This window comes from Bufo gargarizans, chromosome 10, assembly GCF_014858855.1.
Source record: "Bufo gargarizans isolate SCDJY-AF-19 chromosome 10, ASM1485885v1, whole genome shotgun sequence".
In the NCBI taxonomy this organism is placed as follows: Eukaryota; Metazoa; Chordata; class Amphibia; order Anura; family Bufonidae; genus Bufo; species Bufo gargarizans.
Window position 1 is genome coordinate 81,234,606 of NC_058089.1, and position 10,257 is coordinate 81,244,862.

Here is a 10,257-nt window from a genome sequence, read left to right on the forward strand (position 1 = left end):
ACGAGAAAGTGGCCACCAGGAAAAAGCTGCCCCAAGACTAGTGGGCTGAGGTCATCGCTCCTTTTCTGGCATCAGAGTCCCAGCGCATATATTTCAACTTGTCGGATGATCAAGCGGCTGACTACCCGAAGTTAAAGGGTAAGATTTTGGCAAGAATCGGGGTAAATGTGTTTGTTCGGGCCCAGCGGGTACATCAGTGGGGGTTTAAGCCGGCTGAGCCCGCGAGATCGCAGTATTATGACTTACTCCACCTTTTGCAAAAGTGGCTACAGCCTGATGTGCCGAGTCCCACAGGTATGCTGGATACACTATTGGCTGACATATTCTGGAGGGTGCTGCAACCCCCTCTCCAGCTCTGGATCGGCCAGGTGTCTGCTGGAAATGCCCTGGAAATGGTGGACCTGGTGGAACGCTATGAGGCCACTAAGAATCTTAAGGAGCGTTCTTTCAGGAGGGGGGCAGGTAAACCCCAGAACGCCCCACCCCAGGCCCAACGGTATGAGCCAGTAAAACCCACCTGGGAGGTTCCCACTATGGGCCGGACCCAGGTAATCTGCTGGCGGTGTCAAGAACCTGGTCATATAAGGGTTGACCCCATGAACACTAATTGTGGTTACTGTCAGTCACTGTATGCTATAAAAAAAACTGTGTGCCACATGTTCCCCGGAATTTCTCGACCACTTGTGCCAGGTGGAAGTGGGAGACACTCAAGCTGATGCGCTGCTGGACTCAGGGAGCTTGGTGACCTTAATAAGGGTGCCCAAGTGCGGTCCGCTGAGTATACTGGCCTGGGGTGATGTGCATTCACGGAGACTTAAAAGACTACCCCACAGCGCTGGTGACTCTAGCCACGGTAGCCGGCAGGTGGACCCACGCAGTCACTGCAAACTTGCACTACAAACTTATAATAAGGAGAGACTTTCCGGGTTTCCCGGCTCCATGGCCGGTTGTGAGAGTGAGTGGTACCCCTGAGTCAGGGCTGAGCCCAGGAGATAAGCCTTGTTCAGGAGGACCGCCAGAACCCTGGGAACCTGAGGTCGAAGGGCCAGCAGTAGGGATGACTGCCACCTCGGTGGAAGAAGGGGAGACAACCCTGCATAGGGTAATGGTGGGAGACGTGGGGGAATTGCCACCGGGACCTGAGTTGGCAGACCTCAACGTCTCCGGGGAGGATTTTGGTACAGCTCAAAGCCAAGACCCAACCCTATCCCGGGCTTGGGAGAATGTGGTAATAGTTGATGGGGTACCCCAACAACCTAAGGCTGAGTCAATGTTTCACCGTTTTGTGTTCAACCAGAATATGCTATATCGGGTAAACCAGCTGCGGGGTGAACCCATTGAACAGTTGGTGGTGCCTCGGGCTTATCAAAAACTCGTTTTAGAGTTAGCCCACCAACATGTTCTCGGGGGTCATCTGGGACTGCAGAAGACACAGGATCGGATACTTCAATGGTTTTACTGCCCGAGTGTGTTTAGAGAGGTGGATGACTTTTGTAAGTCTTGCCCGACCTGCCAAACAACTAGCCCCCAGCACCTGTTCCGCAGTTTCTTAGTGCCTCTCCCAATTATCGTGACTCCATTTGAAAGAATCGCTATGGATCTCGTAGGCCCAGTACCGAAGTCCGCTAGAGGACACCAACATATCTTGGTAGTCCTAAACTATGCCACTCGGTACCTGGAGGTGGTGCCACTGCGTCATACATCGGCAAAACTCATAGCAAAGGAATTAATGGAGATGTTCTCCAGAGTGGGGCTACCTAAAGAGGTTCTGACTGACCAAGGGACCCCTTTTATGTCCAAGGTCATGCGGAAACTCTGTAAGTTGCTAAACATCAAGCAGATACAGACATCTGTCTATCACCAGCAAACTGACTGCCTAGTAGAAAGGTTTAATAAAACGTTAAAAACCATGTTAAAACGAGTAGTGTCTAAGGATGGGAAGGACTGGGACCTCCTTCTACCCTATTTTATGTTTGCAGTGCGAGAAGAGCCCCAGGCCTCTACTGGGTTCTCGCCCTTCAAACCTCTATATGGCAGACATCCACGTAGTCTGTTGGATATAGCCAAAGAGGCGTGGGAGCAACAACCCACACCATATAAGAGCGTTATTGAATATGTTACCCAAATGCAGGAACGTATGGAAACCGTGTTGGCACTGGTAAAGGAACATATGGAGGCAGCTCAGGGAGCTCAAAGTCGGGTGTATAATCGGCAGGCTTGGGTCCGGATCTTTAACCCAGGAGATCGGGTTTAGGTTCTGGTACCGACAGTGGACAGTAGGTTACTGGCTAGGTTGCAGGGACCCTTCGAGGTACTCAAAAAGGTTGGAGAAGTAAACTACAAGGTACACCAGCCAGGGCGGCAGAAGCCGAGCAGGTGTACCATGTGAATTTGCTCAAACCTTGGAAAGATAGGGAGACCAGTATTGACAGCCCGCGGCCGAGTTTTCTAAAAGAAGAGGCTCCGGCCCCTCAGTCTAATGTAAGGGAAGCGGTTGCCACAGTGAAGATTGCTGATAGCCTCTCCTTTAAACAGATTCAGGAGGCCAAGGGGTTCGTCAGCAGGAACATGGACGTGTTCTCAGACCTCCCTGTTCGCACTTCCATAATCCAGCATGACATTGTCACTGAGCCTTAGGTCAAAATCTGGTTGAAACCATACTGGGTACCTGAGGCTTGGCGACAAGCCATTTCGGAGGAAGTGCAGCTAATGCTGCAACTAGACGTCATTGAGGAGTCCAAAAGTGAGTGGGCCAGTCCCATAGTCTAAATACCAAAGCCAGACGGGTCGTTACAATTCTGCAAAGATTTCCGGAAAGTAAACGAAATCTCCAAGTTCGATGCGTTTCCCATACCCCGGGTAGACAAGCTGATTGAGAGGTTAGGACAAGCCCGGTATTTTTCTGTTTTGGACCTCACCAAAGTGTACTGGCAGGTACCCTTAATGGAGGCTGCTAAAGAGAAAACGGCTGGGCTATACCAGTATAAGGTGTTACTCTTTCGTCTGCATGGCGCCCCCGCCACTTTCCAAAGGCTAATGGAAAAGTCACCTGCCCAAAGTGCAGGCTGTAGTAGACCCCCTTCGAAAAGCTGGACTAACCGCTTACCCCCAAAAATTTGTAATAGGGTTAGAGGAGACAAAATTCCTGGGGTATGTCATTGGGCGCAGAGTGATCAAACCCCAAGTAAACAAAATAGAGGTGATAAGAATCTCGCCCCGACCTGTCACCACTAAACAAGTAAAGTTATTCCTAGGAATGATAGGCTATTACATGAGATTTATTCCCCACTTTGCTACTGTAGCCGCGCCATTGACAGGGTTATTGAAGGGACGCAAGTGAGTGATGGTTCACTGGAATTACCGGGCGGAAGAGGCTGTCTCCGCTTTGAAGTCGGCCCTGTTTGGGTCCCCAGTTTTGGTGACGCCCGACTTCAAGTGGGAATTCATAGTACAGACAGGCGCCTCCGAAGTAGGCCTCGGTGCTGTACTGTCTCAGGAAGTCAACGGGAGGAGCATTCCGTTGTCTTCCTAAGCTGCAAGCTCTCCCCAGCTGAGACTAGGTACAGTATAGTGGAGAGAGAGTGCCTGGCTATCAATTGGGCACTCGAGTCTCTCCACTATAATTTGTTGGGAAGAACATTCCGCCTGGTGACTGAGCACTTCCCTCTCAAGTGGATGAGCCCCTCTCAAGTTCTCCGTAGAACACAGGGCAGGCCGGTTGCAGGGAAACGCGGATGCCCTGTTCCGAGTACACTGTATGGCATGTGTTCACCCCCTCAGGGTTGAACAAAGGGGCGAGGTATGTAAGAAGGTACAAGGAATCATCGTGGATGATAGGTATGTGTCACTGAGGTTCCTGGCCTCGGTGGAGTAAGAGCCGGTTTTTATGCAGCAGCAGTTGCGGTTTGACACCTTTACACTTAGTATGGCTGTAATAACTGATCCGGGACGGCTCTTACTGGGAGTAGTTAAAGTGCTGGGTGGGTGACTACTCCCCATGTTCCAGGACGGGTTTTGCCAGGCATAAAAAACAGCCACCACTGCCAGTTGGGGAGGATTACCTCCGTCTGACAGTGGAGCTCAGGAAGTCTGTGTGCTGTGATCTGAGGGCTGTGTTGGGATCCGCGGCTTGAGCCGGGCTGGAGGGCTCAGACCCCTGTGAGGACGAACAGGCCGCCTAACGCCTGCCTGTGGACTTGCCAAAGCAAAACTTCCAACAGTGTGTGAAGTAACACCAAGGAGAAAAGGTGACTGTTTTGTATGTGAACTTTTCACGTGTGTGAACGATCACCAAGCATCTTGCGTTTTTGTTTTGCTTTCACGTGTGAATAAACCCTGATGTTTTGAACCAAGAACTTGTACTTTGCCTCTGTGCTGCACCCGCTAATCCTAACTACCAGAGCGAATCCCCACAGGCCCCTTGCACACGAATGATACAAATTAAGTCCGGATGCGTTCAGGGTGCGTTCAGGAAAACTCGCACCATTTCACAAGCAAGTTCAGTCAGTTTTGTCTGCGATTGCGTTCAGTTTTTTTCGTGCAGGTGAAATGCGCATTGATGCGTTTTTCACGTGAACGATAAAAAACTGAACATCTTTTAGCAACCATCAGTGAAAAACACATCGCGTCTGCACTTGCTTCCAGGGTTGCGTGAAAAATGTAGAATATAGAACATGCAAATGTACACAGACTCATTGAAATTAATGGGTCCGGATTCAGTGCGGGTGCAATGCATTTACATCATGCATTGCACCAGCGCAGAAAAGTTGCTCGTGTGAAAGGGGCCTTACACCATTTCCTATGCAGTAAAATTGACCCGTTAATTTTATTCTCCAGGTCAGTACAATTACAGCAATACAACATATATTCAATTTTACTTTCGTTTTAATTGTGAAAAAGACATTTTTTTTTCTTTTCATTGCCATATTCTGACCCCTCTAACTTTTTTGTAGGTACAGTTCCTTGCAAAAGTATTCGACCCTGTTGACTTTTTCGTGTTTTGGTGCCTCACAACCTGGAATTAACATGGATTGTTTGATTATTTGCATCATTTAATTTACAGAACATGCCCACAACTTTAAATATGTTTGTAATTTTTTTTTATTGTGAAGCAATACGACAAATAGGACAAAATAACAGAAAAAGTCATTGTGCATAACTATTCAAAGGCAATACTTTGTAGAGCCACTTTTTGCGACAATCACAGCTCCAAGTCGCTTTGGATAAGTCTCTATGAGCTTGCCACATCTTACCACTGGGATTTTTGCCCATTCCTCTTTGCAAAACTGCTCCAGCTCCTTCAAGTTGGATGGTTTGCGCTTGTGAACAGTAATCTTTAGGCCATTCCAACACATTTACATGTTTCTTCTTAAAGGGAGTCTGTCAGCAGATTTACCCCTTTTTAACAGTTGCCATTATGCTGTAGCCGCAAAACAGACGATTAACACAGTACCTTTATACGCTTTGGTGGACTTTTAAATCTGCCAAAAACGAACTTTGATGAGGGCTCGCAAGTGCCCAGGGCGGAGTCCACCGGGTTGGAGCCCAGGCAGCTCTGCCTCTTCGGCTCTTATCCCCGCCCAGCCTCCTCCTCTCCTCGCCTATCTGTTGTCTCTCCCCCTCAGCGAGATCCCGCGCCGACACGATGACTTCCTTGGTCGGGGCATGCGCATAAGCTACTGCGATGCCGTGTCAGCAATGGGCATTGCAGTGCGCATGCCCCGGCCAAGGAAGTTATCGCATCGGCGCGGGATCTCGCTGAGGGGGAGAGACAACAGATAGGCGAGCAGAGGAGGAGGCTGGGTGGGGATAAGAGCCGAAGAGGCAGAGCTGCCTGGGCTCCAACCCGGTGGACTCCGCCCTGGGCACTTGCGAGCCCTCATCAAAGTTCGTTTTTGGCAGATTTAAAAGTCCACCAAAGCGTATAAAGGTACTGTGTTAATCGTCTGTTTTGCGGCTACAGCATAATGGCAACTGTTAAAAAGGGGTAAATCTGCTGACAGACTCCCTTTAAACCAGTCACACGCACCCCAAAATAGTGCCAATAGAACCGTCATCTCATCCCGCAAAAATCATACCCTACCCAAGGTAATCGCCCAAAATCTGAAAAAATTATGGCTCTCAGACTATGGAAACACTAAAACATGATTTTTTTTTTTGCTTCAAAATAAAAAAAAGTATACATATTGGGTATCGCCGCATCCGTGACAACCTGGTCTATAAAAATATCACATGATCTAACCTGCCAGATGAATGTTGTAAATAACAAAAAATAAAAAATGCCAAAACAGCTATTTCTTGTTATCTTGCCTTACAAAAAGTGTAATATAGAGCAACCAAAAATCATATGTACCCTAAACTAGTACCAACAATACTGCCACCCTATCCCGTAGTTTCTAAAATGGGGCCACTTTTTGGGAGTTTCTACTCTAGGGGTGCATCAGGGGGCTTCAAATGGGACATGGTGTCAAAAAAAAACAGTCCAGCAAAATCTGCCTTCCAAAAACCGTATGGCATTCCTTTCCTTTTGCGCCCTGCAGTGTTCCCGTACAGCAGTTTACGACCACATATGGGGTGTTTCTGTAAACTACAAAATCAGGGCCGTAAATATTGAGTTTTGTTTGGCTGTTAACCCTTGCTTTGTTACTGGGAAAAATGGATTAAAATGGAAAATTTGCCAACAAATTGAAATTCTGAATTTTCATCTCCATTTGCCAATAACTCTTGTGGAACACCTAAAGGGTTAACGACGTTTGTAAAATCTGTTTTGAATACCTTGAGGCATGTAGTTTCTTAGATGGGGTCACTTTTTTGGAATTTCTACTCTAGGGGTGCATCAGGGGGGCTTCAAATGGGACATGGTGTAAAAAAAAAAACAGTCCAGCAAAACCTGCCTTCCAAAAACCGTATGGCATTCCTTTCTTTCTGCGCCCTGTCGTCTGCCCATACAGTAGTTTACGACCACATATGGGGTGTTTCTGTAAACTACAGAATCAGGGCCATAAATATTGAGTTTGGTTTGGCTGTTAACCCTTGCTTTGTAACTGGAAAAAAATTATTAAAATGGAAAATCTGCCAAAAAAGTGAAATTTTAAAATTGCATCTCTATTTTCCATTAAACCTAAAGGGTTAACAAAGTTTGTAAAATCAGTTTTGAATACCTTGAGGGGTGTGGTTTATAGAATGGGGTCATTTTTGGGTGGTTTCTATTATGTAAGCCTCGCAAAGTGACTTCAGACATGAACTGGTCCCTAAAAAATTTTTTTTTTTTAATTTCAAGATTTGCTTCTAAACTTCTAAGCCTTGTAACATCCCCAAAAAATAAAATATCATTCCCAAAATGATCCAAACATGAAGTAGACATATGGGGAATGTAAAGTAATAACTATTTTTGGAGGTATTACTATCTATTATAAAAGTAGAGAAATTGAAATTTGCAAATTTGCTAATTTTTCCAAATTTCTGGTAAATTTGGTACTTTTTTATAAATAAAAATGAAATTTTTGGACTTTATTTTACCACTGTCATGAAGTACAATATGTGATGAGAAAACAATCTCAGAATGGCCTGGATAAGAAAAAGCGTTTTAAAGTTATTACCACATAAAGTGACACATGTCAGATTTGCATCTGAAGGGGTTAAATTCCATTCCTGTTCACATTATCATGTTCTGTACCTCAGAGTTGCACAAAGCTATAATGCGGCCCCCATAAGAGTACGGCTACGCGGCCCCCATAAGAGTACGGCTACGCGGCCCCCATAAGAGTACGGCTACGCGGCCCCCATAAGAGTACGGCTACGCGGCCCCCATAAGAGTACGGCTACGCGGCCCCCATAAGAGTACGGCTACGCGGCCCCCATAAGAGTACGGCTACGCGGCCCCCATAAGAGTACGGCTACGCGGCACCCATAAGAGTACGGCTACGCGGCACCCATAAGAGTACGGCTACGCGGCACCCATAAGAGTACGGCTACGCGGCCCCCATAAGAGTACGGCTACGCGGCACCCATAAGAGTACGGCTACGCGGCACCCATAAGAGTACGGCTACGCGGCACCCATAAGAGTACGGCTACGCGGCACCCATAAGAGTACGGCTACGCGGCACCCATAAGAGTACGGCTACGCGGCACCCATAAGAGTACGGCTACGCGGCACCCATAAGAGTACGGCTACGCGGCACCCATAAGAGTACGGCTACCCGGCACCCATAAGAGTACGGCTACACGGCACCCATAAGAGTACGGCTACACGGCACCCATAAGAGTACGGCTACACGGCACCCATAAGAGTACGGCTACACGGCACCCATAAGAGTACGGCTACACGGCACCCATAAGAGTACGGCTACACGGCACCCATAAGAGTACGGCTACACGGCACCCATAAGAGTACGGCTACACGGCACCCATAGGAGTACGGCTACAAGGTGACACTGATCGTGGCCAGCAGGTTCACAGTAGAGGTGATCCCATAAAAATAAAGGGGAATGCCGCGCGAGTCGCAAAAAAAAGCACTGCTGTGACTGGCGCGGCGACCATCATGACCAGTGTCACAGAGTAGCCGTACCCTAAAAGTCCATTGGACCCATACAGGTCCTCCAAAGAACCGCGCCAGGCACCCCTACCAGCCTGACTTCGCACACACCAAGGAACATTTTCCAGGAATTGTCTAGAATTTATGGCACAATTTCCAAGACTGAAGAGTTTTTTCCAACCACAAAAAAAAAAAAAAACACAGGTCGCAATGGGGCAGATTCCAAATACCTAATGTGAATGAGGACTGAAGTTTCCTCACATTTCTATAACCTGAGGCGCAAACACTAGGAACATGCGAGACCCGTCACCCACGGGAACAGGGGATGGCGGCACCCGACAGGTTGGTTGCCGCAGCGTGTGCACGGGCTCACACTAGCCGCAGCAGCTGATACAGACAGTGTCGGGGAAGCTGTAACCACATGAAGCTCCGGATGCACCGGCTACAGGACTCACCTGGAGGAGCTGGGAGCCGCGGTGAATGCTGCAGTTCTCCACCCCTGACACAAATCACGGCCGCTTCTGGGTGCGGGGGCGGGTGAGGCGCGAGGATCCGGGCGGCGGGTGTCACAGCAGTGAGATGATAAAGCTGAGCAGACGGCACACCGGCTCTGTGCCCCATTCACACACTGCAGCGGTATTCTTCCGGATCTTTAGGGAAGCAACTGCATAGGATTACTTACTTAGAACATTTAAACCTAATTAAAAATTTCTGGTCTGGGGTCTGAATTGTGTTGGTCTAAGGGGTGGGAATGGCATCAGTAGTGAGGCGCCAAAGATGGCAGCAAACTCTGCCTTAAGGGCTCATGCACACGGCAATCCGCAAAACACGGATCAGCAAAAAAACGGATGACGTCCGTGTGCATTCCGTATTTAGCAGAACAGAACAGCTGCCCCTAATAGAACAGTACTACCCTTGTCCGTAACGTGGACAACAATGCAACATGTTTTTTTGCAGAACGGACATACGGAAACGGAATGCACACAGAGTAAGGCCTCTTTCACACGACCGTTTTTTTTTTCCGTTTTGCGGGCCGTTTTTTGCGGTCCGTATACGGTCCGTATACGGAACCATTCATTTCAATGGTTCCGCAAAAAAAACTGAATGTACTCCGTGTGCATTCCGTTTCCGTATTTCCGTTTTTCCGTTCCGTTTAAAGATAGAACATGTCCTATATTTGGCCGCAAATCACGTTCCGTGGCTCCATTAAAGTCTATGGGTCCGCAAAAAAAACGGAATGCATACGGAAATGCATCCGTATGTCTTCCGTATCCGTTCCGTTTTTTGCGGAACCATCTATTGAAAATGTTATGCCCAGCCCAATTTTTAATATGAAATTACTGTATACTGTATTTGCCATACGGAAAAACGGAACGGAACAACGGAACGGAAACGGAACCACAACGGAAGCAAAAAACGGAACAACGGATCCGTGAAAAACGGACCGCAAAACACTGAAATGGACATACTGTCGTGTGAAAGAGGCCTAAGGGTCCATTCACACGTCCGTTGTTTCTTTCCTGATCTGTTCCGTTTTTTGCGGAACAGATCTGGACCAGATCTGTACCCATTCATTTTCAATGGGTCCTGAAAAAAAATCAGACATTGTGCTGTCCGTTTTTTTTCAGGACCCATTGAAAATGAATGAGTCCAGATCTGGTCCAGATCTGTTCCGCAAAAAACGGAACAGATCAGGAAAGAAACAACGGACGTGTGAATGGAC

General features: G+C 47.8%; 1 protein-coding gene across 1 annotated transcript in view; it reads right to left on the reverse strand.

The window, feature by feature from the left end:
* ADCY7 (adenylate cyclase 7) overlaps positions 1-9,059 on the reverse strand; it is a 194,241-nt gene extending 185,182 nt beyond the window's left edge. The window contains exon 1 of the mRNA XM_044270006.1: positions 8,990-9,059. The gene's annotated coding sequence lies outside the window, so the exon portion shown is untranslated. The remainder of the gene's footprint in view (positions 1-8,989) is intronic.
* Between the last annotated feature and the right edge of the window lie 1,198 nt (positions 9,060-10,257).